General features: G+C 39.1%; 1 long non-coding RNA gene across 1 annotated transcript; it reads left to right on the plus strand.

Moving 5' to 3' along the window:
- Nucleotides 1-17945: 17945 nt before the first annotated feature.
- Nucleotides 17946-18717, plus strand: LOC128131042 (uncharacterized). Its single transcript, XR_008228975.1, has 3 exons — nucleotides 17946-18336; nucleotides 18522-18590; nucleotides 18668-18717. It is a non-coding gene; the product is annotated as an uncharacterized LOC128131042 (long non-coding RNA).
- Nucleotides 18718-18783: the final 66 nt, after the last annotated feature.

The raw sequence follows: 18783 nt of genomic DNA on the forward strand, positions 1-18783 counted from the left end.
TTCTTCATCGAGCTCTTCTGAGGTGTTAAAGTTTAATCATTCGACATCGTTCAAACCATTCTTGTGTTCTTTATTGTTTCATTTATTGTTTTACTGCTTGAATCTATCGATCATTTAGGAATATTATTCCAACATATACTAAGGGGTCTAAGGCACCAAGGCCGGCCCATTGGATTTGATATCCTAATAGTTATTGATATGTTGGGTTTGAGTTAGTGATGTATACCAGTTGATATGCTAGTCGGGTAGATCTGTAGGATTACCTGTGATACTTTATGATTATATGTATGTGCATTAGTATTTTATATGTCGACATTTTATGTGGTATGGGTTGAGGTTGTACTGCTTCGTGCGGTAGCCAACAAACCCTAGAGTATTGTAGATATGAGTTGAGGGTCAGACAAGGCATGACAGACTCATACTGAGGACTTGGGAGCATTCTAGATACGAGCTGAGGGCTGGGTAGGGCATGCCAGACTCGTACTGTAGGCTTGGTGGCGATCCAAATGTGAGCTGTGGGCCCGGAAGGCAGTCCACACTCACTGTGGGCCCAGGGGTAATCCAGTTTATAAAGCTGTGGACCTATCGCATGTTGTTCAGTTTGTTATGTTATGATATTGCTGATATTGTTGTGGACTGTATGTGTATTGGTATTTTGGGGGTAACTCACTAAGCTTTCGGGCTTACAGTTTCTGTTTATCGTTTTAGGTTCAGCGGATGGCCACGGGTAGGCGAAGGCGTGACCGTACACTTCCTCGATTGACAATCATGATTACTTGGAACTATGATGTATAAACTATTTTGAAAAAAATTGTAATAATTGAATGGTTTCAAATGATTTAATAAGTTTTAAATTTGCTCGAATTTTATGAGTGTTACACCTAGACTAATTTATGACTTGGTATCATTATAAATTGACGATGAATCTTTGATTCTAGACTACAACTAAACTTTGCAATGAAAGGATCAAAAACATTTCTTGTTGATGAGTTATTCTTGTTAATGATTCACGCTGATTCCACCTCAGCATGATAGAAACAATCCATTCTTGCTCTTACACTCTTCTTTAAAGCTTTATGATTCCCCATAATGTACCATATGCTGATTAGAGCTTGAAAATTCTATGTCGATGGTTAAGCTAAAACACCACAGCTTATCACATGCATCAATCCCTTCTCTTTATATATTCTTCTTTAGAATTTCATGATTCAACGTATGATACCATACGCTGATGAGAATTCGAAAAATCTGTGTTGCTGGGTATATCATTGTCTGTGATATATTACACATAGCTATCCACTCTTGCCCATTTCTTCTAATAAAAATGATTAATGAGTAATCATATGAAACCATATGCTGATGAGATCTCACAATACTATGTCAGTGAATGGTATTTTAAACCCACACTATCAGGAGATAACATGTAATGTCCCAAAAATTAAGGCCAAAAATTTCAATTTTTAGAATAATAAAAACCATATTTCAAAACATGTTCATAAAACCATAATAGAATCAAGTATGATTAAAACATCCAAATGCATCAAAGTAAATTAAAATGCAGAATAACGTGGTGTGTGTCATGCGATCACCCCGAGCTATTCCCCTTGGATTCGGAAGTACCTGAAACATAAACTAAAAATTGTAAGCACGAAGCTTAGTGAGTTCCCCAAAATACAGCATACCATACATATCTGCCAACTGAACTAGTCTTTGTAACCAATGAGTTAATGGGCTCTAATCTGTATAACCATCGAGTTGACAAGATCAACACAAGGTCACTCAAGGTTTAATTAGATTATGAGTCAGTAGATGAAAATAAGACTTATTGTATTTACGGTGGCTTCTTGCATCCATAACAATGAGCAGAGGAGAAAAAGGACATCATCAAGAAGAATAAGACATGATGAAAATATTCTTCTCAACAACTAGAGAATTCAGAACATTTTGAATGACCCCAACTCTTTCTAACTTTGGAAGGAAGAGGTCCAGATTTACCAAAAGATAAAGTTTTGAGAGTCTTGAAAATAGAGAATCGAGAGAAAAGAAAATACTTGTAAGCATTATATGCAAAATATGAGCAAATTATGTAAACTTCTTTAACAAAAGCATAATAAAAGAAGTACTTGTTTTTTGTTTTAAGAAAGAAAATAAAAAAACAAAGTTATTTTAAGCGAGTTAGAAAAGGATTAAGTCATTGAAAGCACGCCAAGATCTGCAATCAATTTATTTGGGGTTTTCTCATCCAATGCATTAGTGAAAATGTCAGCTAGTTGATCATTGGATGAAATGTAGAACAATGTCCTTAATGAAGTGGTGAAGAATGTCAATGTGCTTGGTCTTGGAACGATGCACCATGTTTTGTATCATCTGAATGTCACTGGTGTTGTCACAACAGATGGGAGTTTTTGAGAAGATGAGACCGTAGTCTAAGAGTTGATTCTGAATCCAAAGAATCTGATGACAACACCTTCCAGCGGCAACATATTCAGCTTCAGCAGTACAGCAAGCCACTAACGTCTGCTTTTTGCTGGACTAACTCGCCAGTCTCCCTCCTAGAATTTTAGCCGCTCATGAAGTAGTTTTCGATCAATACCACATCCACCATAATTCAAATCAGTGTATCCTACAAGCTTTAACTTAAAATCATGAGGATACCATAACCCAGGATTGGGTGTATGCTTTAAGTAATGAAATATCATTTTCACAGCAGGATGAGACTCCTTAGGATTGACTTGATATCGAGCACATAGTATGGTGGAAAACATAATGTTAGGCTAACTTGAAGTAATATAGAGTTGTGATCCAATCGTCCCTCGATACAGGGTTTCATTCACATCAGTGCTAGTTTGATCAACATATATAGGCGCTGATGAAGACATTGGAATTTTTGTTGGTTTGCTATTAGAAAAGCCAAACTTCTTCAGTATGTCTATAATATATTCAGCTTGACACAAAAATATTCCATCAATGAGTTGTTTAACCTACAAACCTAAAAAGAAAGTTAGTTCACCCATCCTGCTCATTTAAAATTTCTTGTCCATAAGCTCGGAGAACTCAAAAACTAGTTTCTCATCAGTGGATCCAAAAATGATATCATCAACATACACTTAAGAAAGGATGATGTGAGATCCTAAATGCTTGATGAACAAAGTGTTGTCAATTTTTCCGTGTGTATATCCAATTCCTAGAAGATATCCAGCCAGTTTGTCATACCATGCCCTAGGTGCCTGCTTCAAATCATAGACAACTTTATCAAGACGATATACATGACTGGGAAATTCCTCACTTTCAAATATTGGAGGTTGTTTTAGAAATACTTATTCTTAAAGATTTCCATGTAAGAAGGCAGTCTTTACGTCCATTTGATACACTTTGAAATTTTTTAATGAAGCAAAAGCAAGGAACAAACGAATTGCTTCAAGTCTAACAATAGGGGCAAAGTTTTTGTCATAGTCAAAACATTCCAGTTGACAAAACCCTTGGGCTACAAGTCCTGATTTGTTTCTAATGACAATTCCATCTTTATCCATCTTGGTTCTGAACACACAACAAGTACCAATGATGGTTTTTCGTTGAGGCCTGGGAGGTTGTCACACCCTGCCTGGCTATCAGCGGAAACACCAGGTAGTATGAACGGTGGTACATAGATTACCCAAATCACAGAGCAAAACAATAATGTATGTTACATGAATTAAACCTTATCTGTCTTTGAGCTACATGTCCTTCGTTGCGTGATGTAACATCCCAAAAATACGGTCCAAAAATTTCATTTTTTAATTATTTAATAAACTATTGTTATCCAAATCAATTCATCCAAAAACATGAGTCATCGTATCAAATCAGAGTATCATATCAAAACACATGTCAATAAATCAGAGTAAAGCATCCCAGGCTAAAAAAAATGATGTGTGCACTGCAGTCATCCCGACCTCTTCTTTTTGCTACCGGAAGTACCTAAAACCAAAACTGAAAACTGTAAGCACAAAGCTTAGTGAGTCTCACCAAACTACCACATACCATACAGATAATCACATAATCACATAATAACATAACATGGTCCTTGCCCGCTACAACGAGCCCCGCCCGACATCAGACAAGTCTGGCATCGGTCCCCGCCCGGCATCAGACCGAAATCGGTTATACATGTAAACATATCAATAAATACATATAAACATAATTACATAACATAAACATATAAAAATTCCTTGGGTCCCGCCCAACATCAGACCCAAGTCGGGAAACATATAAAACAGGCACATGCAAGAATCACTAAGACATCAAGCATACAAACATTCCTCGGGGTTTCCCCGACATCGGACCGAAGTTCGGAAATATATAAACCTACATCGGGCCTTGCTCGACTTTCGACCTTAGCCTGACATATACTAACATACATAAACGGGTCGGTATTGGTGCCTTCGACCCGTTCCTACATGAGGAAACTCACCTTGCAAAGCTGAATGCTTAAACTCACGGTAAGGAATCTCTAACGGCTGCTCCAACAACTCCCCGACTATCATTATCACAATAACACTTAGTCAAAATCCAATAATCCTTATTAGGCTAAAATGAACATTTTACCCCTGGTCAAAGTCAACATTCTGGTCAAAGTCAACATTTTGGGTTGACTCAACTCGCAGACTTCCATAAAACAGAAAACCCTGAACTCGTAATCCAACTCGTAGAGTTCTTCACGAACTCATCGAGTTTCTCATATAATCAGAATCGGGACTCTCCAACTCCACTCGTTGAGTCCTTCCTGAACTCGTTGAGTTTTTCCTTCTACGGGGTCGGGGCATTTCGACCCAACTCGTCGAGTTCTTTAGTCTGTTAAGCTATCTTAATATATTAAGCTCCTATCCTTCAGATCTAAGCTCCATACTTCATATACAGGCTGAAAATGTCCTTTTAAGGGTAAACTTTCCAACTTTACCTGTTAATACGCTTCGTTAATGGGTTTAGCTAAAACCCTACTCTTTAAGACCTAGATCTTGATCCATAAGCCATCAATACTTCAAGCTAAGGCATACAAACTGAGATCTAGACCCTAGACACTACATGAACACGTAAAGTCTCTGACTTTCTCTCCATACATGGCCTTTTGGAGCTTAAAATGCCAAAATGACATCCTAAACCATGCATGGCACTTCAATGGCCATAAACTTTGCATCTTTATGCCATGAAAGCCCTTAAAGGTCCTAGATCTAGAACTATACTCACTTGGGACGTCCATTTCCCAAGGATCAAGATATTTGGACCAAAAACCCAATAAAAGTGAAGATGGAGAGATCTAAGTAATCATTAAGTAAGTCTGAGACTTTCTTACTAGACAATGTTGCTAATGGAGTGAAGTTTCTGGGTTGTGCAACCCGAAATTTCCATTCTGTACAATCTATATCACTTCAATAGAAGTTATAGTGGTCACTGTTAATTTTCAGACTTTTTCACATAAGTTTGAGTAATTCAGGGTTTACACTTCAGGAAATATCAGGAGAGTGGGTGCACTAGGGTTTTGTGCAACACTGTTATTCCAACACTCTATTATATTAGAGATCATTCCAGGAATAAAAATATTTTCGGCCAAAATATCTCAGGACTATAAATAGATTTCTGAACCAAATTCATTCATTATTCACATTTCCAACTAGAGAAAAGCCATTTTCTCTCTGACGGATCTTCGGGTTTTTATACCAAAACGTGAGTAACTCTTTCTAGTAGTGATTAGAATGCTTATCAGATGCTTATAACATGATTTAGATGGCTAAATCATTAGATCTACGAGTTTACTCCCCAAGGTGTTCTTGGGCGGTAAACTCCCGAAATGAAGCCAAAACCGACCCTTGTGTTATGCTAAAGCTTTAGACTATTATGTATGCATGTTAGGGACAAAAAAACAACCAAAATCCACCGAAGTTTGGGAGTTTATGGCCCAAGATTATCATAGGCCGTAAACTCCATTTTCAAACCTCAAAATGGTGTTTTAAGGACTCTAACACTTTAAGGCTTTTATCTAGACTAGATCCCATTGTGTGTAAGGCATAAAACACATCCAAGAGCACAAACAAAGTAGAGTTTACGGCCCAAGTGTATCTTAGGCCATAAACTCCATTGAAATGGACAAAAGGGGTGTTTTCATGACACCTAAAGCCCTAGACCTTTACAAGGAATTGTTTCTACTTAATTGAAGGACCAAAACTCATCCAAATCACTTAGCAAAGTGAGTTTACGGACAAGAGAATGCTCTTGGGTCATAAACATGAAAGAATGGCACCAAAGTGTGCCTAGGGTCCTCATTTGCCTTAAACAATTGTCTAGAACATGTCCTTCAAAAGCAAGAGACTTGAAAACAACAAAAACACCCCCATACTTAGAGTTTACGGCCGTAAACTCTAAGGGAAATGGCCTTGAGGCCATAAACTCCTATTTGGAGTATTTCTAGACCTTAAACCCCTTCAAGAATGGAACCACCAAGTTAGAATAATTCTATAAAGCATTTGGGACTTCAAAACACACCAAACACACATGTTTGGGAGTTTACGGCCGTAAACTCAAGAGTTTACAACCGTAAACTCCATGTGTGATGGTTTATGGGGAGTAAACTCACATGTAGGGTCCTTTGGAACCCTAAACACAAATACCTTGTCCCACAATAGCTTAGATGCAATCCTTAAGGCTTAAAACACTTATATAAAGTGTTTATTATGTCTAGGATGTCTTAACATTATCAATTAGTCATTTGAGTCTAATTGAGTGCATATATGGGTGATTATATGTTCATTAGAATCGTAGTGTGTGCACAAGTCCTCGCTTGACACCTATCCATCCCATATCGTTCAGTTCATTCCAATCACCAACTACAGGTGAGTTCATACCCCTAAATAAATGTTTTAAATGATTTTAAATGCTTTAATGGGGGGGATACAAGTAGAAAACAATATGTTATTAAATCAATCTCATGTATTTTATAACTGTGTTTTCACTCAGTAGATTTCACATATTTCAAAAGGTGTTACATGAATTGGTTTTCTATCTTAAAATACCTGGATAACAAAAGTATTAGTTTTGAAATATTGATTAAAATGACATCAAGTCATTATTAATTATTGTTCAAAACTCCTAGATATCTTGTAAAACCATTATTTTACCTTCTTGAATCAAACTATACTTATGCGCATATGTTCATTTATATGTTAGAGATTATAGTTTTCATCCTTCGTTCAGTTTCCCACACCCTGGTGTATTGAGGGTGCATAAATCTACTTGAACAACCACATACTTTCCAGTTAATTATCATAGGGATAGTTAGAAGAAACGAAACATTATTCCACTTACAAGGAATCACACAAGAGTCAGTTCATTCATGAGTCCATGCCAGTACATTACCTGATACATGAGTACAATAACAGTTGATTACATGATACCTGAGTACGTTTACATATAATCACTTGATACATGATTACGCTTACATGAACACATTACATGAATACCATACAGGAACACTGTTACTTAGGTGCATTATCCTGTATTTACTTACCTGGATACTTGTACTTAGAATTACGAGGATGATTTATTAGTATTTACTGTGTAAATTGTCTTTCCTGTCCCAGTTCAATGGGATGATTCGGCGGGACTTACCATTCCGAATCCCACTAATTAGCACCAGTGGTCGATGAATATCTATGGATATTTAAGGTTGTTACTTACTTAGTAGTCAGTGACGGGACTAACCATCCCTCTGTCCACTGTTGCAATAGTGGATGAGATGTGAATCTTCGGAGGATCATTAGGTTGACGATCTGTATTAAGAGATCGATACGGGGACTAACCCTCCCTCCACCCTGCTGCCGCTACAGAGGATGAGGGGACACTCTTCGGATGTTCCATAGGGTCTATCTTTCGGTTCAGCGATGTCGTGTTTGTCCTGGTAACCCAAGACAATAACACTTACATGATTATATTTTCCTGTTTACTTTATTTTGTGATACCTTCACATAAACGAGGAGTTAGACTAAGTACTCAAGTACAAGTACATAGAAAGGAAAAGCTATCATATTACTTACAAAACATTCGGGTCTTGGTAGAAGACTACATTTCATACTGATAGAACATTCGAGTCTTGGTAGAAGACTACACCTCATAATTATAGAAAATAAGGGTTTTTCTAGGGTTTTTCATACTTACATCAACATCTTCACTTAAAGGTTTACATGGCCTTCAGGATAGATTTTTATAAACATGACAATGACACTTAAATACTCATGAATTCACCAGCTTTAAAGCTGATACTCGCTTTTAAAATAACTTGTATTCTCAGGTCATCAGTAGATAGGTACGGAGGCCAGGTTTTGAGAAGACGGAGCAGACTAGTCTCGTCTTTTATTTTGATTGTATATTTTGGTGTCTTATTACAATGAAAGAACACACATGTATTAAAACTTTACTTATAATGCAATGGATGATGTTGTTGCTTGTTTATTATATTACACTGTTGTGATACTGTACATGACGTCCTTCACCCCTAAACGTTTCCGTCGTTCGTGGTTTTGGGGTGTGACATGGGTCTACTCTCTTCTTCTTGATTCTTCAAGCTTCTTCTTCTTCCACAAGCTTCAAATGCACAAGTTTCTCTCAAAAATGACTCACAAGCTCACACAAGGCATTAGGGTTTCGAGATTTTAGGTTTGGGACTTGGAGGCTATAAATGGGTCCAGCCTTTGGATATCCATATTCTCGCACAGACGCAATGGCCAGATACCATCTACCAGGGGACCCTTACTACCCGAACCAAGGCAATGGAGGGTGGATAGAAAATGATCCGGGAAAGGATCCAGAAGAAATTATGGATGAAGAAGGAGAAGAGGAACCACTCAAGGAAGAAGAAGAATTCAAGGAAAAAATGCGAGAGAAATCCGACTCAGATCCCGAAGACAATAACCTACCCTTAGTGGCTCCAATTCAAATTCCTAATCCTCGACCGGGATTTGAAGGCTCGACACCTCTGTGGGCAGTGAACCTGAATAGGTGGATTCGCGAGCAGGGTCAAACCCCTCCGTACAATGGAGACCGAAGCTTCTACAATCTGAGCAACGGAGGCTCAGTAGACAAAGTCCTTCCTATACTTGTTCGCCGAATTGCTCGCAATGATGAAAAGGGAAGGGAAACTATCCAAAGAACTGAGGAGAATGATGCGAACACCGAGGTCAATACAGTTCGCATCCGACAGTTAGGATTAGCCCATAAAAGAAGCATAAATCAAAATGAAGCTTAGCAGAGAGAGCTAACTGCAACTCAAACTGAAGTCAAGGAACTTAGAGCACGCCAGGAAAGGTATGAAGTGCGTATGCTCAAGATGGAGCGTCAGTTGGCAAAACCAAAGGCTCAACCGAACAGTTCCAGTCGCAAGTAGAGGATACTCTACTCGCTCCTTCTTTTAGTTTGTGGAATAACCTTCGTACATACTCAAATAGTATTCTTTTCATGTAAATATCACCGTCTAGCAATTACTGTTTCACTAGATCACTATGCTGTCAAGTTTTCACTGTGTGGTATATTGTAAATGTCACACCCCTGAACCAGACGGCAGAAATGTCCGAGGGTTCGCGTGACTTTAATTGAATATCATCACAATGAATATACATGAATCATAACATAAACATCACGATGCATCAATATATTACAACTGGAATTGTTCACATCAAGTACATTGTTTTCACATTTCAAATCCATACATACATTGTTTGATAGATTTCAAAAGCAAAAACACCCAAACACACATGGTACTAATTCCTCAGCTTACCTGTTACCTGAGAATACAAGTTATTTTGGAAAAACGTCAACATATGAAATGTTGGTGAGTTCATAAGCAAAGTTGTGAATAAAATGATTTGTATAGTTTTGTAAAACCCAGAAAATCCGATATTTTCTGAAAAGACATTAGTTTATCAAAGTGTGAAGATCCATAAGTTGATGCATGAATGATTTCAAAACATATATGTAAAAAGGGTGTTTTGTATTATAGTTATAGAATTTCCGAACGAATAGTATTGATTTTCCCCGGAAAACCCGATGTTTTCCGATGTCGAAAGATTTACGTGATTACAAATTTTGTACCGTCACATCGAATGAATATTGATTTTGCCACCTTGATTACTGTTGAATAACGTCCTAATTCTGTCTACTTTGATTACTCGTAAGCCTTAGTGAACGAAGAGAAGAGGAGCACTATGTCATGCTACTATCATAAGTACCTTAGGCTATCGGGGATGCGAAAGACACGATGGTCCAACTCGCATTTGATTACTTTGACCTTACTAGCAATACTAATGTGCCACTAGGGCCCAATAGCACATAAAAGCTATTGAAAGTCCTTTTATATGGAATTGGGTCATAGGAGGCCCAATAACTTATAAGCGTTATCCCTTTGGGCCCAAAGATCATGTTAATGGACTTGCAAGATCCAACAAGCATGATTTGAAACTTCTAAGCCCAAAGTTTGAATAATTACACATCTTAGGTTTCGCATATCTATTGGAGGGTTCGATTTTACGGTTGTTGTAATAGTATCGATTCGAGACCGATCGATTCGTTTGTAACGACATTTGGAGTTAAACATGTATTAGTCTTTTGATTTTTCGGCAGTCGTGGTTTTTGTATTTTGACTCAATGAAATAATTTGTTTAAAATTAGAAGTTTCACCCTTTTCACACCTTTCTTTTTATAAAAATAACAAATTTAGTCCTTTATATAAAAGAAAAGACATTTTTAGCCCTTAAAATATTTTCTTGACACCTTTGTATCATAAATTTGTGGAAATGATGGTTTTACCTCAAAATTTATTTTGTTAACTGTTTTAGTCCTTTTAGAATAGTAACTTTCGGTTAAAACCCAACTTTTCACAATTTTTACAGTTTTGGCCTGAAATCCAAAAACTTTACATTTTTTATCCTTTTTGGAAATAAAAAGCATTTTTGACCCTTGAAATAGTTTTATTACCCTTTTTATCCCTTGTTTTGAAGAAAGTTTCATTTCAGCCCCTTTAGTTGTCATTTTTCGCAATTTTGGGCTTATTGGGCTGAAAGGCCCAAAATTAGCCCATAAAGCTAAAAATTTACATTTCAAGTCCTTTGAAAATTTTAATATTCAGAAAAACAATTATGGAAACTGTTTTGACTCTTTTGGACCTTAAGAAACCGTGACTTGGCAATTTTTAACCCAAGTTTTGTATTTTTGACAATTTAAGCCCAAAAATGGGTTTTATGTTGGAAATATGTTCATCATAATATTATAAGTTATTATTCTTGACTTGTTTAATGGTTAAATAACTTAGATCATGTTTGTTTCCTTTCTCATGTCATAGATCTCGAGTATCACCCCTTTTTGGTTACATGTTCATCATAAAAACACACATACTTGCATAAAATCACACATAGCATACACATACACATAGATCTACACATTTTCTTGTATTCTCCCCCATAAAACACATAAAAACCAAAAAGAGAGGGGTATGAAGCTCACCTTGAGTTGTGCTTTCGGTTTTGAAGAGGGAAATGAAGAAAGTTTTGATCCTAGCAAGTCTTCTTGGAAGATCTCGAATTTAGAGGCTTCTAAGATGCAAGATCACAAGTTTGAATAGATTTAGAAGAGATTTTTTATGAAATGAAGTAGCTAGATCATGGATCCAAGTAATATCTTACCTTAGATGATGTATTTGTGGAATAATCTCGTTGAAAGCTTCCTAGATCTCGAAAATTTGGTGGAGAGTGGAGAGAGTTTCCTTGAGAGAGTTTAAGTGAATTGTGTGTGTGTGTGTTTGTGTTGTGTTCGGCCGAGAGAAGAAGAGAGAAGGGAAGAGAGAGTAGATGAAGTGATGGTTGTGTGGAAGCATGATACTTTTGCATGGAAACCCAACAAGTAATAGTGAGGTGGCAAATGAAAAGTCAACTCTTTCTTCTTGGGTTGTTGGGCCGGGAATGGAGAGGAGAAAGGAAGAAAACTAGGCCTTGCATGCTTAAGCCCATTTCATGATTTAATTAGATGATTTTTGGCCCAACATAAATCAAAAAATGATTTTTATGACCTAGTAGGGCAAAATTAAATTAGTTATGACCCATTAAGGCCCGTTAAAGTTAACCTAGATTATTTTAGGCTTATAAGGCCCAAAATATTAAGTTTCATGTATATGGGTCCAATTAGGGCCCATTAGAGAGTTCTAGGTTCAAGATAGTTAAATTGGAAGCTTATTGGTCCATTAGGTCTAATAAGGAAACCCTAGTCCAAAATAGACTTAAATCGGGATATCAATGGTTTTCCAATTCTTTGTTGACTATTTGTAGTGCTTGAATGAAGTATTTTATTGACGTTTTGTTGTTATGGATAAGCATCATACATGCTTTCAAATTGTTGATTCATAATTGATATAAGTGTTGTAGTTACATGGCATCAAAACTCCTAGTTGTGACATCATCCCCCCGTTAGAGGGAATTTCGTCCCGGAATTCTTTTGAGCTAGATTTAAGAATGCAAGAATAGATGAGGGTACTTCTATTTCATTTGATCTTCGCATTCCCATGGGAATTCTGGTCCGCGTCTTGCGTTCCATCGCACTTTCACAATCGGAATGCGGCTCTGCTTGGTACGCTTCACCTCTCTGTCCATGATTTCAACTTGTTCCTCGATGAACAGAAGATTCTCATCGATTTCAATTTCTTCTAATGGGATGACAAGTGTATCGTCGGATAAGCACTTTTTCAAATTGGAAACGTGGTACAAAGGGTGTACACTGTTGAGCTCAGCGGGTAGCTGCAGTCTATAAGCCACTGGACCGATTCGGGAAAGAATCTCGAAGGGTCCAATGTATCGAGGGTTCAGTTTGCCCCGCTTCCCAAAACGAATCACCCCTTTCCAGGGAGAGAATTTTAGTAACACCCTGTCTTCAACTCTAAATTCCAAGGGCTTTCGTCGTTTATCGGCATAGCTCTTTTTTCTGTCTCATGACGATTGCAGTCGGGTCCTGATCTGAATTATCTTCTCGGTCGTCTCGTGTATGATTTCCGGTCCCGTTAAGGCATTGTTTGGCGTTTGCCCTCTTGCTAGCTGGGTGTCTCCTACCTCCTCCCAGCACAGCGGTGATTTACATTTATGCCCGTATAATGCTTCGAAAGGAGCAACTTTGATACTCGAGTGATAACTGTTGTTATATGAGAACTCGATCAAAGGCAAGTGGGTATCCCACGACTTTCCAAAGTCTATTACACACGCGCGAAGCATATCTTCTAGCTTTTGGATGGTTCACTCGCTTTGACCATCCGTTTGTGGGTGGTAGGCAGTGCTCATGTCAAGTTGTGTTCCCATAGCTTTCTGAAGCGATTGCCAAAAGCGTGAAGTAAATCTACTATCTCTATCTGAGATGACAGATACGGGTACTCCGTGGAGTCTCACGATTTCCTTGATGTAGATTCATGTCAGGCGCTCCATCTTGTATGATTCTTTTATTGGTAGGAAATGGGTGGATTTCGTTAATCTATCAACTATTACCCAGATCGTGTCCAAACCATCTGATGACTTAGGTAGCTTAGTCACAAAGTCCATAGTGATCCTCTCCCATTTCCACTCGGGAATTACTGGTTGCTGTAATAGTCCCGAGGGATTCTGATATTCCACCTTTACTTTAGCACATGTGAGGCACTTGCTAATGTAAGTGGCAATCTCTGCCCTCATATTAGGCCACCAATAATGTTGCTTAACATCCAAGTACATTTTTTTGACCCCAGATGGATGGATTATCGCGTCTTGTGGGCTTCGTTCATGACTACCTCTCTGAATCCCTGAAGTTTAGGGACCCAGATGTGGTTCATGAAATAATTTGTTCCGTCTTCCTTCACTTCAAATTTCTTCTCCATTCCACGCAGCGCTTCGCTTGTTTTGTTTTCTGTCTTCATGGTATCGAGTTGGGCTGCCCTGATTTGAGAGGTTAGGTGGGATCGAATGGTTATGGAGAGAGTCTTCAAACGATGATTCGAGTATTCTTTCCGACTCAAGGCTTCGGCTACTACGTTAGCCTTGCCCGGGTGGTACTTGATTTCACACTCATAATCGTCTAGTAACTCAACCCATCTTCGTTGCCTCATGTTCAACTCTTTTTAATTTAGGATATGCTGGAGGATCTTATGGTCCGTAAAAATGGTGCACTTTGTACCGTACAGGTAGTGCCTCCAGATTTTTAAGGCGAAGACCACAACTCCCAACTCCAGATCGTGGGTTGTGTAATTCACTTCGTGTGTTTTTAGCTGACGTGAAGCATAAGCTATCACATTCCCATGTTGCATAAGTACGCAACCTAAGCCCTGATTCGACGTGTCACAGTATACTACGAAATCTTATGTTCCTTCTGGAAATGATAGCACCGGCACACTGCAAAGTGCTTGTTTCAGAGTTCGGAATGCATCTTCTTGCTTGCTCGTCCATTCAAAGGGTACGCCCTTTTCTGTAAGCATGGTAAGCGGTTTGGCTGTCTTAAAGAAGTTCTGGATGAATCTCCTGTAATAGCCTGCGAGACCCAGAAATTGGCGAATTTATGTGGGTGTTGTTGGAATTGCCCATCCTTCGATGGATTGGATTTTAGAAGGATCCACATGAATTCCTTCCTGACTAACAACATGTCCCAAAAAGTTCACACTTCGGAGCCAAAACTCGCACTTGGAGAGTTTTGCGTATAACTTTTCGGTTCGCAGGGTTTCCAGGATTTGTCAGAGATGTCGGCCGTGTTCTTCTTCGTTTCGACAATAGACGAGAATATCATTGATGAAAATGATAACAAAGTTATCAAGGAATGGTCGGCAGATTCGATTCATTAAGTCCATGAATGCGGCAGGAGCATTCATTAGATCAAAGGCCATCACAACAAATTCATAATGTCCATAACGAGTTCGGAAGGCGGTTTTAGGAATATCCTCCTCCCGGACTTTGAGTTGATGGTAACCAGATCGCAGATCTATTTTAGAGAAATAGCTTGCTCCTTGAAGCTGGTCGAATAGATCATCGATTCGCGGGAGTGGGTAGCGATTTTTGACGGTGAGCTTATTTAGTTCTCTATAATCAATGCACATCCTAAATGATCCATCCTCCTTCTTGACAAAGAGAACTGGAGCTCCCCATGGTGAGAAACTGGGTCAGATGAATCCTTTATCCAAAAGCTCGCTGAGTTGACTGGACAATTCTTGCATCTCTGCAGGAGCTAATCGGTAAGGCGATTTAACGATGGGAGTGGCTCCTGTTACAAGGTCAAGTCGAAATTCAATTTGTCATTCTGGGGGTATCCCCGGAAGATCATCAGGGAAGACATCCGGGAATTCGCGATCTACTGGAATATCTCGAATATTGGCCTCTTCCTTGGATTTGTTTACTATATGAGCCTGGAACATCACGTCCTTCTTTCGCATGTACTTTTGTGCCTTAATGCACGAGATAAGACGAAGGTTCGTGCTGGGTTTGTCTCCGTAAATTACTAGGGTTTCGTGATTTGGGAGATGAAGGCGAACGGCCTTCTCGTGACACATAATTTCAGCATGGTGGGGGCTTAACCAATCCATACCGATAATCACATCAAAACTCCTAATGGAAACAGGCATTAAGTTTATTTGAAAGACATGATGATTTAAGGTCAGGGTACATCCGATGTAGATTTCCCCAGTGGATTCTGTCTTCCCATTAGCCATTTCCACTGTGAAGGTTTCATTAAGCTTCTGGGGTTGTTGTTTTAACAAGTGTTTGAATTTATTACTCACGAAACTTCGTTCTGCCCCGGTATCAAATAGGATGCATGCATAAGTGTGGTTTAGGAGAAACGTACCAGTAACAACAACGGGATCCTGAGCCGCTTTTCCCTGTCCCATAGCTAGCACCCTTCCTGCTCCTCCATTCCCAGGGTTGTTGGTGTTGGGGCAGTTTCGACGGATATGCCCAGTCTTTCCAAATCCATAGCAGGTGGGGCTTGATCCCATGTTATTGTCGCTATTGATGGTGTTGTTGTTGTTGTTGTTGTTGTTGTTGTTGCGGTTGTTGTTGTTGTTTCTTTGTTGTTGATTCTGGAGAGGGTAGGTTTGGAAATACCTTGCTGTGTGACCCTTCCAATTGCAACTGGTACAGTGTATCTCTCTGCACTCCCCATTATGATGGAGACCGCACTTGTTGCACTTAGGAAGATTATCGGAATATTGCCTAGGAGCACTTGGAGCAGCTGAGGCTGGAGCATGTGGTGTGGGTGGAACTTGGGTGGTTGCAGCATTGACTGTCACTGTTTGTTGCTTCATGGACGATTCCGATCCTTGACGTCCCTTCCTCTTATTGTTCTTTCCTTTCTTGTTGTCATTCTCCTTCTTGCTTTCAATTTCCGCTGGCTTCTCGCCCTTTGTGTTGTTGTGGTCGTACAATTTCTTGGCAAATCTCTTGGCACTGTCGAAGGTTTCAGGTTTTGCAGCGATTACATTTTCTTGAATTGGGGAGGTCAATCCCCAGATGAATCGTTCGATTTTCTTCCCTTCAGATGTAATCATACCAGGGTACAGTAATGACAGCTCGCTAAACCTTGATATGTATGCATCTATATCAGAGTTTCGGACGGTGAGATCCCACAGCTCTTGCTCCATTTTCTGGATTTCGCCACGAGGGCAGTACTCAGCCATCAACATTTCTTTCAGATCCGTCCATGGCATAGCGTTGGCTACAGGGAGAGTCGTGGCCTCTATATCTCCATTCCACCAGGTGAGAGCCTGGTCGACGAACGTGCACACGGCAAACTTCACTTTCACCTCCTCGGGGCATTCACATATTTCGAACACCAATTCCACCTTCTCAATCCATCTTTGCAGGGTTATCACTCCACTTGTGCCATTAAAGGTTTGTGGCTTGGCATTGGTGAAATCTTTGTAGGAGCATGTTTTGGTAGGTCCTTGATTGATCCCATTGTTCGAACTTCCAACCCCTTGTCCGTTGACTCCTCCATTGTTCCCTTGGTGAATTTGTGCCATTGTTATGGTGACCGCAGCAGATACAGCCGCTTGGAATGCAGCTGAGTCAACTTCGGGTGGGGTTAGGTCAGGGTTACCGTGAGTTGGTCGTTGAGGCATTTTTCTGTCATGGAACGGAAAGATGTTGAGTGTCTGTGGTTTTTGTGAGAGTATGGTCCTATAAACTAGGTGTGTGGCACGAACTTAAGTAATTTCACAAATTAGCACTACTAGAAAAAAGACCTTTTACGACGCGCAAAACACGACGCTCTTTGATTTATGTTACGCATTAGAGAGCGACATTAAAAAAGTGTCATCTCTTCAAAAATTTTAAGGATTTAGGTCGCGCATTACTGAGTGCCCTTAAATTAGTGTCTGATGTAAAAATATTAAAAACACGGAGGGCACCTATAATAAAAAGGGCGTCCTCTACAAATGTCGCTTTATAATTTTAATAAACACGCGTTTCTGGGACTCAGGGGGGAAACTAAATCCCCCAAAATTTTGAACACCCGCTTCCTCTTCCTCTCTACTCTCTACACCCGCCAAATCAACTTCATTCTCTCCCTTCTTTCTCTCTGCAAACCCCTTCTTCTCCGATCGACTTTCACTTCCTTCTATGTGCAAACCCTAATCAAACATAACACATTTGAAATAGTAATATCTTCTTTCATTTTCTCCCCTACTACTCTCTGTAAAACCTAGCAGCCGCCACCACTAGAAACATGGAAAATCCCCCAAAATTTTGAAGTACCCCGCTCACTCCTCTCAATATCTCTTGCGCTTTAGTATTTATAGCCAGAGTTGGAGAGCGAAAAGAAGAAAGAAGAAAGAAGAAAGAAGAAAGAAATGATGTGCGTATTCTTCCTCTTTTCTTCCTCTAGCTCGATCACAACCCTTCTTCTCCCTTCTTATTATTTCTTTTTTTATTTGCAGGTGAGGGTGTGAGGTGGCGTTCAAAGGTTGTCAAGGGGTTGTGAGGAGCTATAGGGCTCAAGTTCGAGGTTGAAGATTAGAAACTGAAGGTTGAAGATCAGATTTGGGATTAGATGAGTCGCTGGTACAACTGACGTCATCGTGGTGTAGGTCAGATGAGTCGCCGGAGTCCAGGCCAAGTAACAGTGTCGCTGGAGTTTCGGGAAGCTAACGATGTCATCAATTCGAGTGCAGGTGATGTGCCGATTATTGATTTTGGATCAATTACTAACTGTTTGCCATTTTCTTTCTAGAAAATCAATGTAGTGTCTGCTTCTTAATCTTGTTCTCTATGAGTACCATTGTTACCGTCTCTGGTAAAAACATCTAACCATATGCCAGATTCGTTGATTCAGGTTCTCCTCTTCTCCTTTACGTCCCTAAACTTCTTTTCAATCAACACAATTAAGTTTTTACTGCCCACTAAGTGTTTGATTATTTGCTTCACTGAGTATTGCAATATTTGATTATCAAATCAAGGCCCCTGTCTCATCTTGTGTAATCCATTTTTGATACTAGTATTGTTGTTGTATGTTAAAAGGCTACAAAAGTACCTGTTAAAGAGTATGAGTTTGATGAAAAGAAGATGGCAAATGTGCAGTCTCATCTGGTGCATATCAATAAGGGCATTATTGTACTTTTTAAATTTATTATTATTTTTTAATTTTTAATAATTGGGTTATGCAGGAAAAATTGGTTGCCAATAACTATTACTTGAACAGGTCTCCAAAAGATGCATACAGATAAATATATTATTCATGAAGTGAAGGCAAGAATAGTTGAATGGTATATGATTATGAACA

This window comes from Lactuca sativa, chromosome 1, assembly GCF_002870075.4.
Source record: "Lactuca sativa cultivar Salinas chromosome 1, Lsat_Salinas_v11, whole genome shotgun sequence".
Lineage (NCBI taxonomy): Eukaryota > Viridiplantae > Streptophyta > Magnoliopsida > Asterales > Asteraceae > Lactuca > Lactuca sativa.